This window comes from Halichoerus grypus, chromosome 14 (genome assembly GCF_964656455.1).
Source record: "Halichoerus grypus chromosome 14, mHalGry1.hap1.1, whole genome shotgun sequence".
Lineage (NCBI taxonomy): Eukaryota > Metazoa > Chordata > Mammalia > Carnivora > Phocidae > Halichoerus > Halichoerus grypus.
The window spans coordinates 2,625,617-2,652,808 of record NC_135725.1 but is presented as its reverse complement, the minus strand read 5'-3'; the positions used below and the strand labels follow the sequence as shown (position 1 = coordinate 2,652,808).

Here is a 27,192-nt window from a genome sequence, read left to right as displayed (position 1 = left end):
GTTCAGAAGAAGTGCTGTTTCTCTTCTCTCTGAAGCGACCCCAGGCACACATGGTGGGAATGCACCAATGTTATAATCCGCGCTAAGGGAAGAATCCATCTCCACCGATTTGTACAAAATGGTTTATGGAAGTTGCCAAGGCAAAGGAACAGTATTCTGAACAGAGAGCATTCCAAAGGGAAGTGGGAAGGTTTATGCAGCCAGTTGTTTGTCCTGGGCATGAGGTGGCAGGTGCGGGGCGGTGTCGGTGGGCAGAGCGCTGGGCCCCCTGTCTGGGGGCACGGGGACTGCATGACTGTTTACCTTCTTGTGTGCGCTGGTGGTTTCGTTAAAGAGAATTGTCGGCCGTTTCTGCTGAATTCCCTTAATAGCTCCTGTCACTTCGGAGATGGTTTCATTTCACTTACATTCTCCTGATGTACCGATCGAACGTTTAATGCCTCCTGTGCACGGGCTGGCCCACGTGGGCTGTCCTGCTTTGCCGGGCCCCTGCTCCTAGGGAGACGGATACATAGGCAAATGACGGAGGGGCGCGGGGGGGCACACGCCTGGGGAGCAGTGGTGGGCAGGGGCACGAACAATCCCGGTGCTCCCTTGATCAGGGTCCCGGTGCTCTCGGGGGCGGAAGTAGCGATAACATTGTAGAAGGAAGCCGTAGGACAGACAGTGGTGGATTAGGCGGTCTCGGTGTCCATCCCGTTCCATGCAGGCTCCAGCGAAGGTGGCCCACGTAACGGGCTGTGGGGGAGCGCCGTTCTCGGACTCAGGAAACCTGGTGTTGAGCTCTGGCTTTGTTAGGCTTTTTGAAAACTCTGTGCTTGTCTCTGCATGCTTTCTGCTTCTTGCCTTGTTTCTATCACGTGACCTGGTCCTTATTTTAGGTAATAGCTGGAGTCCGCTCGTAGGAAACAGTTTGACACACCAAGGTCGAAAGAAGCCTTTGGCTCGAGGAGAAGAAAGCCCAGCACTGCAGGGGGGCACGTGGTGGAGCTGCCGAGGCCGCTGTGGTCTCCCAGCGCTAACCAAGCCCGCCCTGCCCTTACTCCTTACACTAAAGTTTGCCGGGAAGTGGGATGTGGGTACATTCAATGTGATTAATGTGCAGTAAACAGGCTCTGGGAAAATGTGTTTCCAAAGGCTCCCCAGCCGTACCGTCCATAAAAACCTATGTGTATTTCTGTAAGCAGGTAACCAGCGCCTACTCCTCTGTTAGACGGTTTCACGCTGTAGATGTGTCTTTTGGAGGCCACCCACGTGTCCTTTCGTGGGGTCAGTTTAGTGTCGTGCTGTCCTTGGGTCTGACTTTAGGTTGACTGTCAGGCTTTCCATAGAGCCCCCTGTGGATTACCGATCGCTCACTAGCAGGTAACTCACAACCGCCCGGGAAGCTGGCAGCGACTATAACTGGTGGCAGTTAATCACCTTGCACCCCTAACACTTGGAGCAGAGCAGCTTAGGGGCTGCCCACCGCGTGGAGGGACGTCCTGTGTGTGGGGCCCTGCTCTGCCGTTTTCCACCTGTGTAAGCTTGGCCCCAGCTTGCACACCTGTGAACAGGGTGCAAGGATGATGCCCACCTCAGTGGTGGTTGTGGGAAACCTGACGCCCATGGGGCGGGGCCGGCAAGGCTGCAGAGCCCCAGAGGGGCGTGAGGGAGGGTCTCCAGTTGGCGTCACCCGGGGCGATGGGCAGGGTGTTGGGGAGAGAGGCCTAAGCAGGGAGGACCGAGCTGGGTTTCCAAACGACGCACTGGTGGCCAACAGTGCCCCCCAGAGTGGTTGCCCGTCCGAGTGGACCACACCGTGCCCCTCCCTGAGACGTCCTCTCTCCGGACTGCTCTCCTCTGCGGCCGGGGGTGGGGGTGGGGGGCTGGACTGTGTTACGGAGGGACGAGCCACGTCAGACGGAGAGAACTTGGGGGAGAACGTGCGCTCTGCCGGTCGGGCCCGCCCTGTGCACGGTGATGGGAGGCTGTCCATGTGCCTTTGGTCACTGGACCAGCGAGTCTTTCCTTCTTCCCTCTGATTTCCTCGTCTGCTCATTTTTATGTTATTTATCATGTTAAATTGTATCTATTATTGGAAGTCATCTTAAGCCATTTTTAGGACATGGAGGGCTATAAATGCATACACAGTTAACCCCGGAGTACTCAGCGAGGTGGCCCTTCTCCAGCCATCAGTGCAAACATCTGACACGTGTTGTTGGCTCCAAATGACCCCAGCTGACCTCCTGCACTGCTTGGACTCGCCAGATGACGGTCACGTAGACAGGCGGACTCAGCCATGTGCGACTTTGCCACTCTTCCCCGTGAGCTCCCGTGGATGTTCGACACATTGTCCGGATCCTAAAATAAACTCATTCTTCCAAATTGTAGAGTCAGCAGTGTTTTCTAGTTTCATTATTTTGTTTCCCTTGTTTTAGGAGCTGCTGTAGCTTCCATGGGCCCCAAAGACCCTGGTTAGGCCCAGACCTTCTCCAGCACCACCACATGGATGTGACCCACTCCCCAGCGTGCCCCCTGGCGCGCACACCCAATGGTCTGCTCCAGAATCACCATGTCTGGAAGATTCTCCAGAAACATGCATAAAGCCCCTTTAGTGTGAAAATCAAAATCAAAACCTGGGTAAGGAAAACACCTCTCTTTTGGGAAGGTATTTCCCTTTCGTTCTCCTCCAGCATCCGAGTGGGGGCTCAGGAAGAGTGGGGGCTCAGGAAGTGTTCATGGCTGATGCGGTCTGTCGTGGTGCTGGAGTCCATTGCTGCCCGGCCACACGCTCCTCACATCGTCAGCGCCGGGCGGAGGGTAGTGAATGCGGGACTGGCCGTCAGCCTGCCGGTGGGAATACCGTGACGTGGCCGTCTTTTCTGTCTGAGGTTTTCTCTCTGCTGGGCAGTCTCTTGGTGGCTGCAAGGGCTTGAATTTGAACAGAGTAGTGGGCTCGCCCCGGTGACGTGATGACCGGGGGCAGAAGCCCGGGGACGCGGCACTGTGATGGGGGCTCATGATAGCGGAGGATGCCGCCTGGCTTGCAGAGTGGTCTCTCGCTCGTCCTGTACATGGAGGGGCCCATTGGTAACCCCAAAGTCAAGCCAGATGCCCGCAGCCTGGCCTCGAGATTCTGTCCACCGTCTCTTCTCCAAGTCGACCTGGGAGGCCGGGCAACGCTGGCTTCTCCGGGCACGTCCGGCTCCAGCGTTCTCTACATGCCCTCAGAAAACCAAGTCCAGGGGAAAAACCAGCCCCCGCCTTCCGTCACCCATGTGCATTTCCTGATTGGAGCAAGCATACTGTGCGGTGTGGGGCAGGGCTGCACCTGCTAACGGTCTATCGGGCTCTGAGCAGCGGCGGCCGGAGATGGACACGGAGGAAGGCGCGGGGCTGCCGGCCGCTGGGGCAGCCGCCTGTGGTCCAGGGACTGACTCACTCCGCGGGGTAGGATGACGGAGACACCGGGGCCGTGGGCCCCGGACATCTGCTCAGGTCTGAGAACGGTGGTGTGATCCCCGCATGCCGCGCCGAGTGGGCGGGACTTGCTTCTGTTGCTTTCTCCCTTTGCAAACCCAGAGGGAGTAACTCGGAAGGTCCTGTATTTGAAAATCCACTCTACCCGAGGTGTTAAGACGGGTGCGTTTACACGTGGCGCGTGACACAGAAAGCGAGGCTGGCTTTTGCTCGGGCGCCTTGGGGCTGCCGCATCTTCCCAATTAGAAACACTCGATGATGGCACTCCCGGGCTCCTTTCTCACTACTCAACAAACACCTCTAATGTTGACTGGAGCTCAGCGAGCCAGAAGAGGAGCAAATCCGTAATGCTCTTCCCCGGGGCGGGCTGACTGTCAGAAATAGAAAGGCGACGGCGGGTGTGACAGTCTGCCCACCTGTCCCTACGTATTTGGGGAACGCAGAGCCACTCCCTTGTGACTTTAGCCTGACCGCTTCGTTCTAAATTGACTTGTTCCCAACACGTGCCACGGGCTGAGCCTCTGGCAGCCCTGTGCCCCGAGGGGCGAGGCCTGGTGGGGAGGGGCTAGTGGTTTCCCACTTTAGAAGTCTGTCTGACAACACCAGCTCTCCCTCGTGCAAGCTCACCGGGCTCTGGACAACAGCTGAGTCCTTCTCCGTCACCGTCAGGACAACTCCGTGCCCCTGTCTCCTGCGTCGGCATCTGCGTATGAGGATGTACGGGCACAGCTGCTCAGTGGGCCACACCCCAGGAGAGGCCCGGAGTCACAAGAAACTCCGACAAGCGTTCAGCGCATGCAGAAGTAGCACAGACACTCAGGAGAGCGTGCCCAGGGCCTGAGCAAGTCCGGGAAGGCTTCCTGGAGGAGGGAGCATTTAAGCCAGTAGATTCTTCCCCTAACTATGTGGCAGATCCAAAGGAAGCATAGGACGGAGGCCATTGCTTTCACAGGGCTGGGCTCTGAGGCCAGACCACAGGGGCATCTGGGACGTGGGCGGTCACCCCTGAACACCCCTCAGCTGGCCCCACACGGGGTTCTGTCCATCTGAATCTGCAGTGATTCCAGTGCATGCTGCAGGGTAGGAGCTGAGCCAGACGTGCAGGGAATACGGGGGCAGTCTGTACCCATCTGAGGTCCCGCCTAGAGCTGGCTGCTATTTGGACACCAGGAGGGCCCCGAGGCAAAGGGTCGTGGGGTCTACTTTCCTATAGGACTCATTTGTGTGTTCAGTCTGCATCCATAATGCTAACGGATTCACTCACTTGGTGAGCATTAAATGAGACATTACTTCTGGAAACATCTGGCTTAGGCCGTGCACAGTGAAGGTGCCCAAGATCGCTCCCTTGACCAGACCCGCATGTGCTCGTACCTTATTCTGTGCCCTGGGCGGACCCTGAGACACAGTGTAGGGAGTTATTTTGGAGGGCGTTCTAGGGAGGCCGGTAGGAGCAGGGGAAGGGATCACTGACAGAGGCCCCATCACTGGCCGGCCTCCTTCTCCCATGGAGGGATGGGGACTCTGGCACATTTGCCCACCGACTGCCTCCTGCTAAGTTAAGTGAAATTGAGGATTGTCCTGGGCAAAGGACAAGGGCACCCTGGCCGGGCTGAGGATGCCTCAGGAGCCTCCATCAGAGCAGCCTTGCCAGAGTGGACCCCTGAGGCAGCAGGATGGGGTCACGGGCACCGCCCATGGACCCCAGAGTGGGCTCGGGGCATCAGGATGATGGCTCCTGGCCTGTCCATCTGAATCGGACTTTTCAGTTGTAACCCCTCTGAACAGCTGTGCTGGTCCTGATCCCTCCTAGCAGAACCCTACATACACCAGATGAGGCTCCTAACCCAGTGGGCAAGTCGGGGGACCCTTGGGCACCAGCCGAGCACCGCCTCCCACCCACTTGCTACCTCTCTGGGCTCGGGTTCCTCTCTCCAATTTTCTGTGCGGTATTAACACTGATAACATAATTATTGTAATTATAATTGATACAATGATTAGTCTGTAATATTATTTGCTGGTTGATATTATTAGTAATTACCAGTATCAATTCGATCCAGGGTATTTTTTCTAGCTGAAGAGAAAGACCGTAAGTTACTGAAAAGGGTGAAATATTTAGTAATGTGGCTTTATTTTCACTTGAGCCAATATTGTCTAGTATTTTGTTCTGTGTCCCTGCTTTGTCAACCGCTAATAGTAATTGATAATAATACTAATCATGGCTCTCGTACTGAATACTGACTGCATGCCTGGCCTTGCGCTGAGTGCGTCATTCATTCGTTCAACAAACGTGTCGATCACATGCCACGTCTGGCTGCTGTTTGGATATTGAGAACAAAGCATGGGGAAAGAGCTCGCCTTCACCACACGACTTTGCCGTTTTTGTCGATGAAAAGGTGAGCACGGTCGAGTGTCCGCGAGTGATCTCAGAGAGCGGCGTCTGCGTGCAGGGCTTTGCGCAGGAGCCCTGGGCGGGCTGTGTGCTCCCAGACGTGAGGAAGCGGGATTGGAAAGTTCTCGCGGACCGAGCTGTGCAAGCTGGGGAGTGGCCGCGGAGATGTGAGCCAGAGCGGCGGCGGCAGACCGTGTGCCCCCAGCAGAGCGGCAGCCCCATCGAGGGACGAGGGATGGGGACGGGTGTGTCCTTTGGGAAGCACGCGATCGCCTGGGAGAGCCCCCGAGGCACCGCCGGGAGAGGGGACGCGCTGCGGATCGCAAACGCCCCTCCTGGCCGCCGCGGAACAATGGCCTGAGCCGACTCAGAGGGCAAGGACCCAGAGCGCTGGGTCTGTGGGAGGCCCCACGGTCCGTGAGCATGCGGGTCCGTTTGGAGGCAGCGTGGACTTGCAACTGGGGCTCTGCCCCTGCTCCGCTTACTCTGCCCTTCCCGGGGCTGTTCATCCCGTGCTTCAGCCACCCTCGTTAGCTTTCTCCAAATAATAGGAGGAAATGTAATGAAAGTGTTCTTAACAAAAAATTTCATGTGGATGGTTTAGAGAAAGTGAGACCCTCACCACCTCAGCTAGCTCGAAGTGAGTGGGGGGCGGCATGGGGCACGGTGGGGTGGGGCGGGATGGGGGTACAGGGTCAGAGCAGGTGAGGACGGGCGAGCAGGGTGGGTGGGCTGGGCCCGGCTGGGGGAGGTGGGCAGAGAGCCACGCCATCGTTGTCTCCAGGAGGTCCCGGGACAGGTGTCTTCCTCTTCTTGCCCTGAACACCTGCGTAAACCAGGCTGGCTCTCGTTTTCTTCCCACCTGGACAATCCAGACATCCTTCTACTTCCATGTGTCCCCTGTCCTCTCAAGGCCTGGCCAACAGCACGTCAGGCCGGCCTTGCCGTGCTAACGCTCTGGTAAGCGGCTGCAGAGCAGGGATACATGTTCGGCTGCAGTCACCGCCCGCGGGCGTGAGCACGTCCAGCCAGGGGCCTGGCTCCTGGCTGGGAGGGTCGGGGTCAGCTGGACCAGCGTGGACGGGTGCGGGCAGCCACTGGGCCGCACGGGTGAGCCAGGCTCTCGCAGGATGTGTGGCAAGGACGGGCAGGTGACTAGGGTAAGCCCAGGTGACACGGAAACGCAGAGAAGGGTTAGACACGGTCTGAGTGTTAGCAAAGAGGATGAGGACGTCGCAGAGCCTCCGGTGCAAGCCTCAGGATTTGTTTGTTAGCTTACTTCTTTGGCAGCCTACTAAGCTAGCTCCTGATAGAATTTTCTTCGTGGTAGGCATGTCACACTTTGCATGCTGAGGACGCAGGGGCTTTCTTAATGGCCATGATGTCCTCCCGTGGAATTCTGGCCGGCGGGTTGGGGTGAGACCTGGGTGCAGGTGATCCTGCTAAGATCTCTGGTGAAGGCAGCGGGCATGGAGGACGTTTGTGTTTTCTCTACCATAGTGCACCAGAAGGAGGGGACCGCCCCACCTGACCTGGGCTCCCCTGGAGTCTGATTCCTTTCAGAACGCAGCAGGCTAGACAGAGGGGCCGTAGGGACGGTCTCCGTTCTGTCCGCGCTCCGACCCGGGGCAGGAGCTCCAAAGATTTGATGCACAGGCATGGATCATCTTATTTTCTAGAGCAGTTGTTCTCAAACTCGGGCGTACACTGAAATCACGTGGACAGCTTGTTCCGGCAGGTGGCCGGGCCCCGCCCCCAGAGTTTCCGATTGAGCCGGTCTGGAGTGGGGGCCGAGAATTCGCATTTGCAACAAGTCTTCAGGGGATGCTGCTGTGCCCGGGCCAGGTACCAGCCTTGGAGAAGCGGTGCTGCAGAGCTCTATCTTTAACTTCCGAACCATTTGCAACTCCCATCTATGAAACCACAGCTTTGAAAATGAGTCCATTTATTTTTTTTCAAGTGATCCCACTCATCCAGAAATTTTAAAAATGGAGAGCATAGTTGACTTGGTGGCTTAGCATGGTTTAAATAGAACCTATGAGATGAGTATATGGCATTCACTCTATGCTCTCCTTAAGGACCATCTGGTGTGGTGTATATTTATAATCCTCGTGCCAGAAGCACATTTGTGTCAGGATGTACCTCTCTGATTGCTCCCTTTCTGTCTCTTTCTCTGAGTTCACTTGCCCCCCAAATATATCCTTCCATAAGGATCTCCTTGCCCTTGTGGAGAACAGTCTCGTGTTACAGGTTCTGGAGTCAGACGATCTGGGCTTCTGTGTGCGCTGAACCACTTTCCAGCTGTGCCACCGTGCTAGTGACTTAAATTCTCTGCATCTCTGTTTCTCCATCTTTAAAATGGGAACCACTGTGGTCCCTCCTTCATAGGGTCGAGAAGTGATTGAGTTAATATCTGAAAAGCACTTAACACGCCGTCTAGTGCACGGAAGAGCTCGAGACATGTTTGCGGATATCGACATTTCCACATTCATGATATTCTGTCCAGGTTGGCCGTCTCATTGCCTTAAATAATACAGATATGTAAGCCACGACCCTGTGTCCACACCCCTGAATCTTCTGAGTCCTGCACTGAGAGCGGCCAGACCTGTGTCTTCCTGGGCCAGGTGCCGTGCATTGGATCTCTGCCTCCTGTTCTCACTTCCCCCCACCTCACCTGCAGTACCGTCGGGCCCAGCTCACAGCTTCTGTAAGTACAGCCCACACCTTCTCCCAGAGTAAAAACCAGGACTGTTCTACCTTATCTTTCTCCCTTGTTCAAACACTAGTGCTTGTTGGTTCTCCCTGGGCAGCCTCCCTAGTACTTTCCTTCCTTCTGCCCTCTCCTTCAAGTCCCTGGGCACCTGTTCATGGGTTAGTGTGCCTGAGACATACTACTCCCCATTGATCTTTATCCATTACCTGCAGAATCCAGTGGAAAATTGTTAATTTAGCAGCTTGACCTGTCCAGCTACCTTTCCAAATATATTTGTCATGACGCCCCCTTAGGCTTCCTTTGCACAACCACGCTGACCTGCTACCGCCTCATTCTCCTGGCCCGTGGTGCATGCCTCAAGGCCAAACATTCAGCTACAGAAATGTCCACTTTAGCCCTGAGCTATAAGATCACATTGTTTGAATTGCTCTTACCTCATTGGACATTGTGGTAGACTTCTGAAGACATAGACCGTATTTCATCTATCCAAAATACCATTTCCTGTTTTAAAAAAACTCATTATTTTGAAACCACTGAAAGAAAATATTAAAAATATTAAAAAATTAAAAATATTAAAATATGACACACTGCTTCAATTTTTACATATATTAAAAATCATATCAATTTTTACATATATTGAAAAAGCTATTTTGTATTTTTGAAGGCACAGATTTCTATCATTATAACTCTTGTACATCTGTTAAAAGGAAAATATAAGCAATATGATAAAGGTATCCCTAAAACTTTTTTCCAACTCGAGTCTGAATTTCATGAACCATTTCTTGACTCAGAATCATTGCTATGTTTTCTCTAAGTTTTATTGTTCTTTAAGCCATTTCAAGAGCATTGGAAATCAATGAAATTGAAATCATAGTAAAAGAATAGAGAAAATATTCGAAACCAAAAGGTGGTTTTTTAAAAAAAAAAAACAACACTAAAATTGATAAACTATTGCATCAGTCATGGAAAGGGAGAAAATTTGGATCACCAACAACGGGAATGAAGGAGGGGCCATTCCCACAGGTACTATAGACGTGAGAGGATAATAACAGAACATCACGAACAACTTTATGCCAATAAATTGAATAACTTAGATGAAGTGGACAAATTCCTTGAAAGTTAGAACTACCAGAGTGGCTTAAGGAAAAAAATAACCTGAATGGACCTATATCTATTAAAGAAATTAAATTCATCATAAAACAAACAAGCAAAATTTCCCATGGAGAAAGCTCTAGAGCCACATGGTTCCACTGGTAGAATCTACCAGACATTTAGGAAGAAATAACACCTGTTCTTCACAGTCTTTTCCGGAAAATATGAGGGAAACTTCCCAGTTCATTCTATGAGGCCAGCATTATCTGCTATCAAAACCAGGCAAAGGCATTAAAAGAAAAAAAAAAACCAACCTTGTGAAATAGACACAGAACCCAAACAATATGGTAGCAAATTGGATCCAGCAATTTATCAAAAAGATAATAATACATCATATACTGGAGGGGTTATCCAAAGACTGTAAGGTTGGCTCAACATTAACAATTTAATCAATGCCATTCCCCATATCAGCAGATTAAAAAAGAAAAAAATATACGAAAATCTTAATGTATGAAGAAAACGTTTTGACAAAATTCAACATACATTTATGATAATAATTCCCCCACTAGGATTAGAAGGACACTCCCTTAATCTGATAACAGGACATCCACAAAACCCTACAGCCAACATCATTGTTAGCAGCTCTTTTTTAACACTGTACTAGAGATCTTAGTGTGATAAGACAAGAAAAATGTAAAAGTCATACAAATTGGACAGGAAGAATTGAAATCGTCTCTATTTACATATGACACAGAGGCCATCTATACAGAAAATCCTGAAGAATCTACATAAAAGCTTCTAGAACTAGTGAGTGAGTTTAGCAAGTTTGCAGAAATGAACTGCAAAATGAAATTTTAAAAGGACCATATGTGATAGCATAAAAACATGAATTAGTGTTAATTTTAACAAAACATGTGAGATTTATATGCAGCAAACTACTAAACATTGATGAGAGAAAGGTCTAAATAAATGGAGATATATATATGTGTGTGTGTGTGTATATATATATATACTGTGTTCACAGACTAGAAAACTCCACATTGTAAAAATGTAAAATCTTTAAAAACTGATCTATACATTTAATACAATTCTAATCAAAGTCCCACTCAGCTTTTTGTAGAAATCAATCAGGTGTTTTTTCAATGTACATAGACTAGCCAAGAACCTAGAATAACCAAAATAATTTTGAAAAAACAATAGTATGTTGAATAAAAGTGATGAGAATGGGCATCCTCATCTTGTTCCTGACTTTAGAGGAAAAGTTTTCAGTTTTTCACCTTTGAGTGTAATATTGGGCTTGCCCCATATGTCCTTAATTATGCTGAGATGCGTTCCCTGCATACCCATTTGTTGAGAGTTCTTACCAGGACTGTATGTTGAATTCTGTCAAGTGATTTTTCTGAATTTATTGAGATGATTGTATGGCTTTTATCATTCATTTTGTGAATCATGGTGTATCACGTTGCTTGATTTGCAGACTATCCTTGCATCCCTGGAATAAATCCCACTTGATCTTGGTGAATGATCCTTTTAATGTCCTGTTGAGTTGGGTTGGCTGGTGAGATTTTTGCATTTGTGTTCACCGGGGACGTTGGCCTGTAATTTTCTCGTGGTGTCCTTGTCTGGTTAGGTATCAAGGTAATGCTCCAGCCAGAATCGCACGTTGTATTTAGTTGTCATGGCTCTGGGCTCCCTTCTACGGCACAATGGTCAGCCTTTCTTTGTCTTTCTTGACATTTATAAAAAGTACACACTAGGTATTTTGTAGAATCTCCCTCAATTTTAATTTGTCTGTTGCCTTTAGGTTATGTATTTCTGGCTGTATAGAAATTGTGTCCTTCTCAGCACTTGTTAGGATGTGCATGATGTCACCTTGTCTCAGTAGCGATGATGTCACTTTTGATGATTTAGTTAAGGTATATTTTTCATATGTGTCCTTGATATAATGTTCAGACTGCATAAAAAAGCTTATATTCATGGATCCTCCCTTAGAGTCATAAGCATTTTCCCATCATCAAAATCTTTTCATATTTGTTGGTCATTATTGAGAAAGGGCAAAGTCTAAAGTGTCTGAATGCAGTGGGGCAGGGGGATTGAGCCATGTGGCCTTTGAAACACAGGGTTTGGGGCGCCTGGGTGGCTCAGTCGGTGAAGCTTAGGTCATGATCTTGGAGTTCTAGGATCGAGCCCCGTGTCGGGCTCTCCACTCAGCAGGGAGTCTGCTTGTCCCTCTGCCCCTCCCCCTACTCATGCTCTCTCTCTTTCTCCTTCTCTCTCAAATAAATAAATAAAATTTTAAAAAATAAAAATAAAAAAAGGGACACCTGGGTGGCACAGTTGGTTAAGCATCTGACCCTTGCTTTCAGCTCAGGATGTGATCTCAGGGTCGGGAGATTGAGCCCCATGTCGGGTTCCATATTCATTCAGCACAGAGTCTGCTTGAGTTTCTTTCTCCATCTCCCTCTGCCCCTCTCCATTGCGCTCCCACATGGGCTTTCTCTCTCTCTCAAATGAATAAATAAATATTTAAAAAAATAAAAGAAAATAAACACAGGGTTTGAGTTTCCTTGATGAGGTCTGGGTGAGATGCTGTCAGAACCCACCGAGGCAATGGGACTCACAGAAGGGCACTCCAGGAGCTCGTGGCCCAGCACATTGTCGGTGGTCAGTCAATATTTGTTGAAATCTTAAACTTGCAGGAGTCTGGAGAAAATGGCTAAAAATGAAGCATCAGAAAAAGCAGATTGTTAATAGTGGCGGCCCAGAGGATGTGATTAGTGAGACAAACTCTGTGTGGAAAATGTGTTATTAAATCAGTTCTCCTTCCTTTCTGCCCCCCAGGGCCTTTTCTCGGAAAATTAGCGTGGCTGCATGTGATGAGCAGCATGAAAGTAATTTATTATAGAAAACACAGCTTTCTTTGAGGGTGACATGGTAGCATAATGTCCTTTCTCTTCAAGTTTTTATTTACTGCTTACAACCTGGAAGAATGAAGATGTGGGTAATTTCCGGATTAGCCATTTAGAACTGCTTTTGAATTACAGCCTTTAACTGCTGGGGAGGAAATTCCACGAGCCAATCTGTAAGTTGCTCTCTTTTATTCAAATGGGCTAAAATATCAGATGAGAGACACGTGTTGCTGCGCAGTGGGTCCGACCCTGCCTTCGGAGGTCCTGCTTTGTGGCTGGTGTTCTTTTAAGGCAGTGAACCTTCTCTGTTAGATGCCCTTGGTACCTGGAGGGGTGGGCAGGTATCCTTGCCCTGGGGCATCTCCCCAGGACCCGGGGTCTCTGCAGCGCCCCCTCTGGTGAAGCTTCTGACTCCACCTGTCCCACTGGGGGGGGGTCACCTGTGCCAGGAGACCGCCCTTCTCACCGACACCCCGTGCGGTGTCCTCGTGGTGCTTTCTTCTGTTTGAGCAAAGCCTCTTCCCCTGCTCAAGCCCCAGCCTCACGCAGGTGGCTGCCAGACCTCTTGTCCCACCGGCATTCTGTCCAGAGCCCAGGCCCCTTCTCCCTGGGGAGGGCAGCCAGCAGGTGGCTCCCAGGACTCTGGTTTTCAGACCCCACGAGGAGGTGTCCGAAGTAGCAGCAGACCCTCCCTGCTGCCTGTGACCACATCCTTTGTGGACCCCTGGGACCTGCAGGACAGCCAGCTGACGGTGAAGGTGGGGCTGTCCCCGCAGCCTGCCTTCCAGAGACACCCTTCTTTGGTGTGAGTGGCGCATCACGGGCCATCCCTGTTGATGTTGGTGGTGTGGGAGCTGGGCCCTGGGGGCCAGGGCCCTGGACAAGAGATGAAAACTGAGCTCCACGCCAGGGCTCCTTGGCCTCGGCATCACTGACATTTGGGGGTGGGTCATGCTCTGTTGTGGGGCTCTCCCATGCATTTTAGGACATTCAGCAACTCCCCCCACCGACCTCCACCCGCTAGATGTGCCCCCGACGTTGTGACGACCAAGAGTCTTCAGACTTTGCCTGGTGTCCCCAGGTTACAACTACTGCACTCCACTAACCTGCATTCCCCCAAACTGAATTCTGTGTCATGATAAACATCGTGTGCGTCCACTAGAGAAATGTTAGAAAGCAAAAGTACAAAAAAAGAGAAGAGGCAGTTTTCTTTCACGTTTCGCGAGCATGTTTTAGGCAAAGTTTTGTGCTCTTCCTTTGATCCAACGGGTACTAATGAGTCATCAGGCTCCCAGAGTAACTGAGTTGTGTGTTGTGTGGACATGTGATCTCTGGGTTACTCCGTCCAGTGGATTCACTCCTTGGTGATGGCGAGGAACTCAAGCCTCCACATCTGGGGGGGCTGAGTCCAGCACAGACCTCTCTAAGGGGTGGGAGGAGTGGGGCTGGCCTTGCGGTCTCCACCCGGCTCCCCGAATCCAGGACACAAGCAAATAATGATGTCCCGGTTCTCTGGGAAGCAAGAGTCCTCTTATGCCCACTTATTAGCAGGTCCCATCTTATATGCTCGGTGAAATTCTTGTTTTCACCTGACTGTGACTCTCGTCCGTATTCGACATCAGTGCATGTAGTGGAGTAGAACCCGGTCCTCTGAAATGTACGTGCCCAGACATATGTTATTTATGATTTCTTAGCTGGGGTTTGTTTATATCTGAGGCAGCGCATTCTGACGTGTGGCCAGACGCCCACAGAGCCTTTTCATAGCGGCTGAGCAAGGATGTGCTGAGGGATGTCCCGCAGAAGCATATGATCGTGTAAGCTTGAAAGGGCCTTAGCTCAATTATTTAGAGCCTCAGGCAAGAGTTCTGTCATTACAGGGCATGAAAGTGCATCGAAAACACGGGGATGCACTTGACGGGAAGTACTGAAGATTTAATCATGCCCAGAATAGAGGCAGAGATTAACATTTGTTCGCACGTCCGCCGGCCGTCCGGGCCCCGTGGTCGGCCTCCTGCGGGCTCGGGCACCCAGCCTATGGCGTCGGGCTTGGACCGCAACAACTCTGTGCTGGCTTCTACTTAATTGCCACTTTTTAAAATTTTACCATTTTAACCATTTTTAAGTATATAGTTCAGTGGCGTTCAGTACGTTCACACAGTTGTGCGGCCGTCCCCACTGTCCAAATCCAGAACTTTCTCATCTTCCCAAACTAAAACCCTGTCCCCATTCCACACCAACTCCCCCCCGACCCCAGTCCCCGGCGTCCACCACCCACGTTCCGGGCCCGTGATCTTGATGACTCCAGGGACCCTGTGTGGCTGGGATCACGCAGCACGGTGGACCCTTGAACATCGGTTTGAACTGCACGGGTTTGCGTCGATGTGGATTTTTTCAATGAATATAGTCCAGTCCTGTAAACGTACTTTCTCTCCCTTATGATTTTAATGACATTTTATTTTCCCTCACTTACTTTATTGTAAGAAGACAGTGGATAATACATGTGACCTACAAGATTCCTGTGCATCCACTGTTACATTACTGGTAAGGCTTCGAGTCCACAGTTGGCCGTTAATAGTTAAGTTTTGGGGGGAGTCAGAAGTTATACACAGATTCTCAACTGTGTGGGGGTTGGATCCTAACCCCTGGGTTGCTCAAGGGTCAAGCGTATTTGTCTTTGTGTGACTGGCTTGTTCCGTTTAGCGTAATATCCTCCAGGTTTGTCCTTGATAGAGCAAGGGTCGGGATTTTCTTCCTTCCTAAGGATGAGTAGTGTTTCTCTGTGTGGACGGACCACGTTTTTATCCATCCTTCTGGTCAGTGGACACTTGGGCTCTTGCCACTGTTAGGCTGCCGTGAACGTGGGTGTGCAAATACCTCTAACGGATGTGACAGGGTGTCTCCTTGTGGTTTTAACAAAATCATCATTTGCATGTGGATAGCATTCACCGTTTTATCCAGAGCTCCGCTGCACCTGAGTTCACACCTGGGGCTGTAGGGGGTGGGTGTTTGCGGGTGACTCGCGTGCCAGGAGTCCCGGTCTGAACTCTGCAGCTTTCCACCGCACACAGGGCTTATGCCGCAGAACGACCCACACGCCCCTCCCCCGTCCACCTGTAGGGCCCCAGGCAGGCCACCTGGTCCCAGGTTCGTACCTGCAAAATGGAGGTCACACTGACCCCTTCCGCAGGAGAAGATGCACACCCTCACGGTGGTAGAGCAGGGCCACATGGTCGATACTCCGGAAGCGTTGGTTGTGGCTTCAGTGTGAGTTCTACGGTCCTCTCTCCCGTGGCAAGGACGTCACCCCTCGCTGGGCACAGAGTCATCGCCTAAAATGCTGTGCGCTCTGCTTGGAAATGCCTCTTGGGTCCCTTCCTCCTTCCGCCCCGCCCCCCCCCAGGGCTTCCCGGGACTCTCCACCTCAGGGTCTCACGTTCACATCAGCCCCCCGAGGATGTGCCCAGCAAGCCCTCCCTCCTCCAGGTCTCCCCTAAAAATACCACGTTTCTGATCCCAAATCACTCCCCACATGTTTTCCTGGAGCCTCAAGCTCCTCGGGACAGCAGGTCCTATCCTGATCCCGCGGGCTGGTTTTCTTCTCCTTTCTACGCTTGTTTTGTGTTTACACATGAGCTTGCTGAGGTACGACATGCCTCTGTCGTGTGCCGAGTGCACAGATCTCAGGGGTACAGCTCCCTGGCATCTGCACACACTGGGTAGCCGTCAGCCAGCCCAGGACTCAGACGGTTCCCTGCCCCAGAACGCACCCCACACCTCCCCAGGCCCGCCTTGAACCGCTCATAGCCGGGGGGTTGCCATGTGCCCTGGGGCCTGCCTTTTCCCTCTCCCTCATCCTTTTGTGTGCGACCTTCACTCCTGCTCCTGGCTGCCCACTAGCGTGTTCTTCCCTGCGGCTCGGGCACCCAGTGAGGGCGAGGCCACAGAGTGCCATGCTCACTCTTGCGCATATCTTCCGGTTCACACAGTTGTGCGGCCGTCCGCATTTCTCCTGGACGTGGCCCTCGGGTGCACTGATGGGCAAAGGGTAGGCTATGCTTCTTGTCTCATTAAAAGTTTTTTTGTGACAGTGACCTCCCCTTAGTATCATTGAGGTCCGATTTACATAAATAAAATCCAGCATCGTAAGTGTGCCGCGTGATGAGCGTGAGCAGTTGTGTATAGATAGGCACTAATCACCACAGCAAAGCGACACAGAACACGCCCTTCCCCTCCAAATCCCCTTGTGCCGTTGGCGGTCCGCGGCCGCCCCAACTTCACGCAGCTCAGCACCCCAGGGGTCCCGCGTGTCGTGTGTGTGACTGCGGGCGGGTGGGACGCGGCTGCGTGGTTTCTTACAAAGCTAACCGTGCATTTACGTACAGCCCCGCCCGACGACACACGTCACGGACGTCAGGCCCCGCGGCACCCAAGCTGGAGGCAAACATTCTCCTCCTGCGGCTGTGATACACTCAGCTATAAGACAGAATGACTTAATGATGCGTGTGACAACATGGACGAGGCTCGTGGTCTACTCTAAAAATATTTTTCCTTTTTAAAAATGTAATTAAAACTTGCAACAAGTCAAACAATGCAGACGTACAGAACGAAAGATAAAGTCACCCCACAAACACATCCCACATACGCACACACCACACATCGTGCATATGCCGTAAGTACACACGCACATCACACGCACAGGGACCCCCCCGCTTTGTTAACAACGGGAACGGCACCCACCCATCACTCCCCGGGTGTCCTTCTTGGTGAGCAGGTCGGGAGGTTTGGGTCTGACTCATTTTGTGGCAGCTCTGAATCCCGAAGCCTCTGCCTCGCCGTCGCCTGCCCCGTCCTGTGTTGCTTCGCTGGGAGAGCTCCGCAGCGGGGACCCGCAGGCCTCCGTCCCCGTGCGCGGCGCTGGGTCCCGCAGGGCTCCTGCCGTGGCCGCTGCTGCCGTTCCCCCAGCACAAGCGGCCCCTTCTTCACAGGTCCGCGGCGCTGGGCCTTCACGTCTTGCGTTGTAACCAGTTTTATGGTCAAACGCTGTTGCAGCTATTGTTTTCAGCGTGTGGCACCTCCTCCCCGATGCTCGCCGGCCGGTCTCATCTCCTCCGAAACGACCTCCCTGGTGACATCACTTGTCCGCTTTCTGTTGGGTTCCTTTTATTTCCTTATCAACTCGTGGGCGCCTTCCTCACATCGGATGCGTGCTGGAAATCGTCTGCCTTACGATTAAAGGTTTAAATTAGAGCGCGTTTATTCAAGACGCGTTTTCCTGTCTTGTGTAGCTCCCTCATGGTAGGATGATGCTGACGATCTAATATGTTTATTTCCTTTACTTTTTATATTTGGATGTTCCCTGTGTGATCAGACGGCCATGGGCCCAGCCCGGAATCCCCGTGGTGTTGAAATGCCGCCGTATCGTCCCTTCGATTCCCCCAGGCACGCAGCCGTACCTCTGGACTCACATCAGCCTGCTGACGGTCTGTGGTTCCGACCCCGGTGGTGCCGAGGCCGGGCCTCCACCCCCGCGGGACGCGCCGCCCCTTGCTGGGCTTCCCGTCAGCTAAAACTAATCCTTCGTCGCGTTCGTGCAAAAAGCTGTCCTGAGGCTTACAGTTATGATGGGATTAGCAGAGGGCAGTAGTGGGGAGAATTCTCGCTCCATGAAGTCATGACTTCAGGTCCAGGATGAGGCGTGCATTTCCATTTGTCTGGGTCCCAATTCTGTCCTTGAGCACTGCTTCCCGCCGGCTTCTCGCGGGCACACCTTGCCTGGCACAGCGGCCGTGCTTTGGGCCTCCCCACGCACGGGACCCCCTTCGCCCCGTCGCCCCGTCAGTGCCCACTGCTCCTGCACAGCGTCTTCCCTGCTTCTCTCTGCGCCCCAAGGCCTCACACCCATCCCGGCGGCTTTCCCCTGCGTCTCTCCCCCGCGTCTCTCCCCCGCGTCTCTCCCCTGCGTCTCTGCCACAACATAACCTCTCCCAGCACTCCCAGCACCGCTGCCTGGTCCTCCCTCCTCCTCCTCACTCCACGCGTTTGGTGTCACCTGCCTTCTCTCGTCAGCTCCGAGCCCACGGGCGGGGCTGGCTCCTCTCCTCGCGCGTCCCACTGCACGCGGGTCTGGGTTGCTCCGCACACGCTCCAGCCCCACGGAGAGAAGGACCTGGCCGACCCCAAGGCAGTGCTGGCTCCGTGGTCTTGGCCGAAGGAGGAGAGCGAGATGGACGGGGACGATTCTGTGCTCAGCTGTATCTTGTCGTCTGGCGGAGATGCTGCGTCTGAGGCCCTCGCCGGCCTGGCTCATCTGGGCCGGGCGTCCCCACCTCACGCGCGGTCAGATGGTGTGCGTTTGCGACAGCGTCCTCAGCGTCCCAGATCTTGACTCCTCTAATACAGTGTGGTCTGGGAAGACTTACACACCTTCTCTGAACTTAATTCCTTTTATCTTAGTTATTCTTTTTTTTTCTAAATGGGAAGAATGGCTCCTACATCTCAGGGGTAGTGGCTCAGGTTGATGAGGGGCATGAAGACGGAGGTCAACCTTCCCCACCCTCGGGGTGCCGGCTCTTCATGACGTGTGTGTATGCGTGTGTGTGCGTGTGCGAGCTGCCCTCCTACACGGCGGAGTCCGTCTTAGTGAGCCTGGACACTGCCCTCCGGCCCCAGACGCCCCCCGGCGCTGCCTTTCGATCGAGGACACCTTTACCTCCAGCGACTGCCAGACACATTCTCCGAAGGCTGACCGGTGACTCCTGTGCTTCACCGGGGCCCCTCCTGTTCTCCAGTCAGAGGGCTCTGTTCTCACATCGTCGTGGAAGCAGGTATGGACGGAACGTCCGACGCCCCTCTCCAGATAGAGCCGTCTGTAATGAGCAGACTGTGCGGTGAGCAGGAGAGGGAGGTAGGCTTTCCTCAGTAAATACTCCAGGAGTGCGGGCCGCCCACACGAGGGGTACAATTTTTTTTAAGATTTTATTTATTTAATTGAGAGCGTGAGAGAGCACAAGCAGGGGAAGGGGCAGAGGAAGAAGCAGAATTCCCGCGGGGCAGGAAGCCTGATGCGGGTCTCAATCCCAGGACCCCGGGATCATGACCTGAGCTGAAGGCAGACGTTTAACCGACTGAGCCCCCCAGGCGCCCCAAGGGATACGATTAACACGTTGTTCAATGAGGAATGGTCAGACCAGCCTTTTATGTCTTGCCTTGCAGGGGGGCTCTCTCCCTGCAGGGCGCTTCCCGCAGGACTTGGGTGGACGCTTCCAGGAGCCCCGTGCCACGCCCCCAGGGCCCCTGACCCCGAAGTCTGCGGTTCTCCCGGCCATGCGCACCTTGGTGCCGGCTCTGCCCGTCCATCGTCCTTTGCCTGATGGCCCTGCAGCTCTTCGCCTGAGAGTAAACGCAGTTTTGACGACAATCCCATGGCGCCCAGTGCTTATGCCTAGGGCTTTGTTCTGTGGCTTTTTAAATTTCACGTCTCTTGTCTTCCAGAGTTAGCGTGTATGATAACCTGTGGTTGTCGTTAATAACGTGGCGACCAGCAGCACCCCCAGAAGAGGCGGGAGTATGGGGTGTGGCCTGGCTCCACACTCCAGGGGCCCCCCTGACCTCCAGTTGCCCTGAGTGGGGAGCTGGCCAGGACCCCAAGTTGCCTCGAGGCATGAGTGCCATTTGCTGTCGGGAGCGTTTTGTTCTGCTCCGTGTCAGAGTATCTGCACACGGTCCTCCGGACATGAGGGGCCAGGGCGGGGAAATCGTGCCCAAGTGAGGGGGTCTTTTCCCGCAGGACTCAGGGAAACACGATTTCCTTCCTTTGGGGAAAGAGCCTCTGGCATTTGCTGTGCTGACAACCCCGTTACTATTACGTGGGTCCAAGTCTCCTCGACTGGAAAACAGGAAAATTAGTTTCTGGTTCCATTATTAACTTCCTGCGGAATTGTGCAGCTCAGGCAAGAATGGAGCCACTGGATACACGTGTGTCCGTGTGCGTGGAGGGGCGTGCGCGTGCACAGCGGACCCACACTGCCGGAGGGGACCCACCACCCCACCCGCCCTCCATGCCGTCTCGGCGCGGGAGACTAAGGATAAGATGTTAGTACAATTCCAAGAGTGGACTCTTCAGTAGCTCATGCTTACACACGGGTCTACTTATTTTCTTGTAGTTTTCTAGAGACCATATGTTTCTAGGGACCATATGTCTGCAAATGAATCAGATTATGGTCAACGTGAACGTGCGTCGTGTTTGGAGCCAGAATTGGCTGCTGGGACTTTACAGTTGTCTCCTTCTCTCTCTGTCTCTGACGCTCTGTCTACATGTGCACATGTATGTGATTATATGTAGACAGTTGACCTTGAACAACACGGGGGTGTTGGGCACGGATCCCCCGCACAGTCAAAAATCCATGTACAACTTTTGATTTCTCAAAAACATAACGCTAATAGCCTGTTGATTGGAAGCCTTACCAAAAACATAAACAGTCAATTAGCACATATTTTATATGTTATATATATCATATACCATATTCTTAGAATAAAGCGAGCTAGAGAAGATAAAATGTCACTGGGAAGATCTTAAGGAAGAGAGGATACATTTACGGGACTGTGCCGTATTATTTAAAAAATCCACACACGATGAACCTGTGCAACTCCAGGGGTCAACCGTATAATCAATTTTAGGATCAGTTCATGTGCCTCCATCAGTTCAGGCTCCTCTCTCGGTTCCGAAGGAAGATGCGTCCTTGGAGCTTTGACGTGAATACTGCCGATGGCAACATTGAGAGGCATGCTGTGTTTGGCCCATGCCAGGCACTGTGAATGTGAAGATGCTCCGTGGGCTCGTGGATGATCTCACGCGGCTGGGGTGGCGGGGGCAGAACTCACACCTGCGCCCTAACCTCTGCCTGTAAATCTCCTTGGGTGCAGGGATCCACAGGGTCCTATTGGCGAAGAACCACACGTCTATTCCTTGCCGGCGCGGACAGTGCAGGGACTCGGGAGGCATTTCTATCGCTAACAACCTTGAGGGTTGATGGAGCCGTGCATACCTGTTTTGGAAAGTGAGTGTGTGTCTTCGGGAGGTGGGTTCTGTGTTACCTTCTATGGGCTTGTGTCCCTGGGAAAGCCTCGTGGGAAGCCGATCGGAGCTGAGCGAGAGCTGCCGGCCCACCCGCCCGCCCGCCTGCAGGCCCCCAGCCCCTCTCCACCCCAGCTTGCTGCCTGGCGGCTTCTCAAACCCAGTCCTTCAAACCTTCTCTTAATGGGAGTCAGAAGGTGGGAGCAGCTTGGTGCCGTGATCAAGGACTTCTTAGCTTCAGAAGTCAGAAGAAAACATGGGCCCTGAGGAGGCCTCCGTGTGTTGGGACAGTTTCCATGGGAAGGGCAGGGCAAGGTGACCGGCATACGGCTGGCCAGCGTGAATAATCTCAGTGGGCTCAGAGCGAGCTATGCAGTGTCCCTAGTTGCCTGGCCTCTGGCCCCCGGACAATTCGGGAAGAGGAATGTTGCGTTCCGGGTGCGTGGATGGGCCAGACAGAGGAGCGCTGGCTCTGGGTGGGTTGGTTTGCACATCACAGGTGTGCTGGGGCAAGGCCCTTGGCTGAGAACTGGCCAGCCCAGAGGGACATCTCTCCCCAGCCAGGAAGGTTTTTTAAGATGTCCAAACTTCATAATATACAGAAAACGACCCCAGAGGCCATGTCTGAGTGGCACGTGACTGCTGAACAGGGCTGCATTCGGCGTCCTCCCATTGCCTGCGCCTGGCTTTAGCTGTGGCCCTCAGACCTGCGCCCTTGCAGCTGCGGGAGCTCAAGGGGAGGACTTCATGGGGGTGGCCCTCTGTCCCCTGTGCGCTGGTGAGTGGGACAGGACAGGCACGGCCGGGTGACGACTGAGCCACCGTTTTACAGACACAGGAACATCGGAGACCGAGAGGAGGCCAGTGTTTGGTGGGAGGACTGGGATGCAGGCCTGCCCCGAGCTGCGCAGGGCGTATCCGTGGCCTGCTCCTTTTGCCATTGAGCACAGATTCACGTGGTTTCTTTATCCCCCAGGACAGATTCTGGTTTCTGGTCCCCATACCCCAAGCTCCTGGTGGATTATAATGGCATCTAGTGTGTCAAAGATCTCATGATTCTGTGAGGACCACGGGATTCTAAGTCTGTTGTGCATGGCCTTCCTGGGGAACAGGTTGGAGGGCGCCTGGAGGTCCACGGGCTGGAATTCAGAAGAAGAACCATCTCTGTGCACCTGCCATGCAGCCGGGCTTTGTGGATTCATGGTCTCAGTGTCCCACTCCCTGGGCTCTGAGGGACAGGCACTTGCTGATTGAATGCTCTAGGCTGTATGGCTTAGCTCGCCTGCCTCCATTTCCCCAACTGTGACACCAGCATGAATGGTCCTACCTTCCAGGTGTGTGTGGATTGAATGAGGCCGTAGGTCGAGAGCACGGGGAGCAGGGCCAGACAGGGTGTGCCCTGCTGTTATTGGGGTGTGTATCCAAAGGGCCAGAGACTTTGGGGTTAGGTTCACTTGCATCTCTGGTATTCCTGCTCATTCCTAGCAGGAAGCAGATTTCAATGGAATTAGTTTCCATTTGTGAGATTTGATCTCAGAAGATGCATCTCTCCAAACGGGTAAGTGGCTCCTAAAATCTGGGGGGGGGGTAGGGCGGGGGCGTTACGGCTGGGTTTCCACGGCTCTCTGGATTTGTCTCTGGTCGGGCGGCCCCGGTGTGACCCGCAGGGCAGCACTGCGGACCCATCCCGCCGCCTGAGGACGTGACTCCTTTATAAAGTCACATCTGCCTAAAAGAGCAGCCAAGGTGGGCTTCTCTCGCTTGGATTTGGCTCATCAGCAAAGTCGCAAAGCAGTTGGGTTGGAAGTGGAAGACTTTTTCCAAACCAATGGTGAGAATTTTAAAGGGGAAAGGAAGATTCAGGGAAAGCGTTGGTAAGACTAAAGCAAGCCCCCCATCTGTCAAAGACGTCTGCGACCTCCCTGTGACCTTGAGTGAACTTTAACCTTAGTTCTTCTAACCGAACGGAATATTAGCTTCAGTAGTACCGCAGGTGGGCTTTACTCGTGGGTCCGTACCTTCCTATCCTTCCCGGGGGTTCATCTTTCATTTTGTGGGATACTGGTCTGCCTGGGTAAGGATCCTCGTTCCTAGTTTCCTGTGGGGTTCTTATGGGGACTTACAGGATTTGTTGTGTTTGCCCGTGTCTGGTAATCATCAGCCAGTATTTATTTGCACCTACTGTGTGTGTGGGGGGGGGGGCGGACCACAAACGCTGAGAACGTAGGGATCATGATGGAGGGGCGAGTCCAGGAAGTTACGAGCCATCAGTGCGGTCGCTTTGGCACCCCACTGACTTCCCAAGAGCTGCACAGATCTTCAAACGCACGGCACCGCTTACACTTGCAACATACTAATAGTTGGGAAGATTTAGGCAGTTTCAACCCGTTCCAGTGAAATTGCTTTTTAGAAATTAAGTCTGAAGTGCTTTTGACGGCCAAGATTACTGTGTGACTCTGCGTGTGCCCGATGGTTCAGTTATATTTGGATGTTTGGGCAGCAGGCGCCGGGGAATGCGGCTCGCTTTGCCTGTGGATGGCACTGAGCGAGAGCCAGTCGCTCTACCCCTTGACCCCGGGGGGCAGGCTCCTGGCTCTATCCCTGCCGTGTGGCTGGTGTCTGGCTCTGCGACATCACCCACCGGTGTCTTGTGGCTTTTGGGCGGACATGCTGACCAGCTTTCATGTGTCCTTGGGAAGGGAGAGAGGCCATCCCGTGACACGAACACATGGGACATCACTCGCCGTGGCTAGGCATCTGCAGGTTTCCTCCCCGATGGTCGGCTTCGCAACTCCTGCCACCGATGTCTGGCTGGCCTCCCTGCCCCCTTCTCGCCACCTCCTTGTCCTGCACACAGCGGCTGATGTCCGTTCAGCTCCACGTCTATCTTGTCAGCCTGCATGGAGGGCCTCTGTGGTATGTCCCTCCTCAGCCACCCCCAGGTCTGAACCCTCCGCCCGCGGCTCTGCAAATCCAGCCCATACTGCGCGGCCGCACCTCCCACCCCCACAAGCCACGCTCCTCTCTGGGCCCAGATCCAGTTTGTATCGTCTCATGACATCTCCCTCTTCCGCCCTTTGGTCTCCAGCCCCCTTTGCACGAGGCCTGTTTGCCGACGGGCGTCCTTGGCCTCTAGTTTCTCTGAAAGACAGGACTGCGGTCTAATAGTTACCAAAGTGCCCAACGTCCAACAACAGCCATCGTCTTCTCCGGACCATTCCACATATCACTGGTCCTCTCCGCAGGTTTCCTGAAAACACACTGTCTTGCACACTTCTCCTGGGTGGTCGGGGGGGGATGGGTTTGGCGTGGGGGTGGCCATGGGGGATCAAGGACAGCTTATAGGTGTGGGGTGGGGGGCGACCCTATGGAGGCTGGTCCCGTTTTCCCCCACGGGAAGGCCAGGGGCGGAAAGCCCATGGTGGGGCCAGGCAAGGCTTGGTTTAAAGGACGTCCGAGAAGATTTGAGACAATGGGGTGGAGCTATTGGTTGGGTGTGGGAATTGTCTCCAAAATCCTAGCCCTGGAGGAGATGTGGGGGCTTGAGATAAAGACTAAGGATGCATTCAGAGCAGAGACAGTAGGACCCCTTAGGGCAGGAGTGGGTGGAGGGCAGCACAGAGGCCCCAGGGGCTCAGCTCCAGCAGTCCTGACAGGCAAAGGCCACTGGATAGGGCTTGGGAAGACCAGATGGGCTGGAGATGTAGTTTGCTGCTATTTGCCCAGCACCCAGCTGGGAGGACTCACAGGATGAGGGGGGTTATGGAGCTTGTTTCTTTGGTGAGAGCCCTGTGATCTCCCCCCGCCCTGCAGTGGGGAGGGACCGGGTGGTTCCTTCTTGCTTCAGACAGAGTGAGGGGCTTCAAAGGGATGATGTGGACTTTCGCAAATGTGTCACTAGAGTGAGGGGCGCCCGGGGCACTGTTGGTCTCCATTCCAGGAGTGGCTGTTGCTGACGGCCTCCTGTGGATGACCAGGTTCGGGGCTGGAGGCAGGGGGCACTTCATGTGGGCCCTGAGCCCACTGGATCCACGGCGGCAAGAGGGCTACAGCTGCCCTATGGGTGTGGACGCTGCAGAGGACAGATGTGCACACGGATGAAGGACCAACACCATCCATTTCACAGCATGGGCACCCAGATATTTCTGGGGAGAGGAGCCTCCAAAGGAGCAAAGAGCCAGATGCAACCCTTGGCCCTGCTGGGGGACCCTGTCCTGGGACTGGTGGGGTTGCTGCATGTGCCCGACTTCCTCTCTGCGTGAGTTCCCACCCAGCCATGTTGTCAGAAGCTACAGGGAGGCACCTGCTGTCCTTTGCTTTCTGGAGTCTCAGCTCCAGGCAGCTCTAAGCGGGGGAGGATGGCTCTAGTTTTAAGTGATGTTCAGGGTATTTCCTGTTACCTGGGCTGGACATCTTTATTACTGGAACTAGGAAAATGGAGTGACTTGTAAGTGCCTGGGGATACTTTCTTGGCTGAAAGTGGGTGGGTTAGATATGGGGTGTGTCTGGGGTTTCATCCAGAGCCAGGGAGGGGGCCCCCCATATGCATGGAGACAAGAGTTGGGTGCAGTGAGCTGGTTCTCAGATTGTCCCCTGCTCATCCACTCATCCGAATTGCACAGAGGACAGAGAGGAGGTGGGCAGGATAGAGCCCTGAGGCTGAGTCACAGAGAAGGCAAGACAATGGCAAAGAACACCAGGAGGGCAAGGATGTCAGAGCAGCGTTGTGTCAAGGAAAGGGAGTGTGGCAAGGGAGCAAAGGGTCTGCTGGGGGCAGATGCATGCAAGCAGGTTGCCCACCACATTTGGGGCCATGGCCGGTGCAGGCAAATTTGCAGGGGCAGTTCGTGGGAACAAGAGCTGGCTTGGAGGAAGGGGGGTGAGGGCACAGAGGGCACCATCACCAGCACGGTGTTGGTGGTCCACTTTGAGGCGCTGCCTTCACTTATCGAGCTGGCTCTTATGACAGCCACGGAGGGTTTCCCACCCTATTACAAGCTGGCTGCAGTGAGTGGCGGGGTACACATATCCCCAGGCTGTCTCCCAGCGTGCTACAGAGTGCATGCCCAGAAGTGGATCTGTTGGACCGAGGGGTCTGCACACAGTCCGTCCTGCTTGATGCCACCAGTCTGCCCCTCGAAGGCTGTGCTGCGCTGCTTCTCGCCACGTGAAGGGCTTTCTTACGATGTGTCGTCAAGCTCTGATCTTTGGCCGTAAGGTGGCATTTTAACACAGACTTTATTCTTCTTATTTTGAGTAAAGCCGAGAATCTTTTCATACATCCAAGAGCCGCTTGTATTTCTTTTTCTGTGAACTCTTTGTTGGTATCTTTTAACATTTTTACATTGGGCTTTTGATATTTTCCTAATTGAGTTATATTAATTATCTTTTTGAGTATGAAATGTTACCATTTTTTCTTCTGCATAAAGTCTTATTTTTATGCTCTTGAGTGTGTCAGTATTTTCTTTTATGTTCTGGATTTTTATCACCCTTCCACTCAAATAAATTGTAAAAATTCCTCCCAGCTTTTTCCTTTTCTTTTTTCTTTTTTTAA

At 53.1% G+C, this 27,192-nt stretch overlaps 1 protein-coding gene across 1 annotated transcript in view; it reads left to right on the top strand.

Moving 5' to 3' along the window:
- Positions 1–27,192, top strand: part of SHC3 (SHC adaptor protein 3) — a 92,551-nt gene that overhangs the window by 27,450 nt on the left and 37,909 nt on the right. The window lies entirely within an intron of this gene.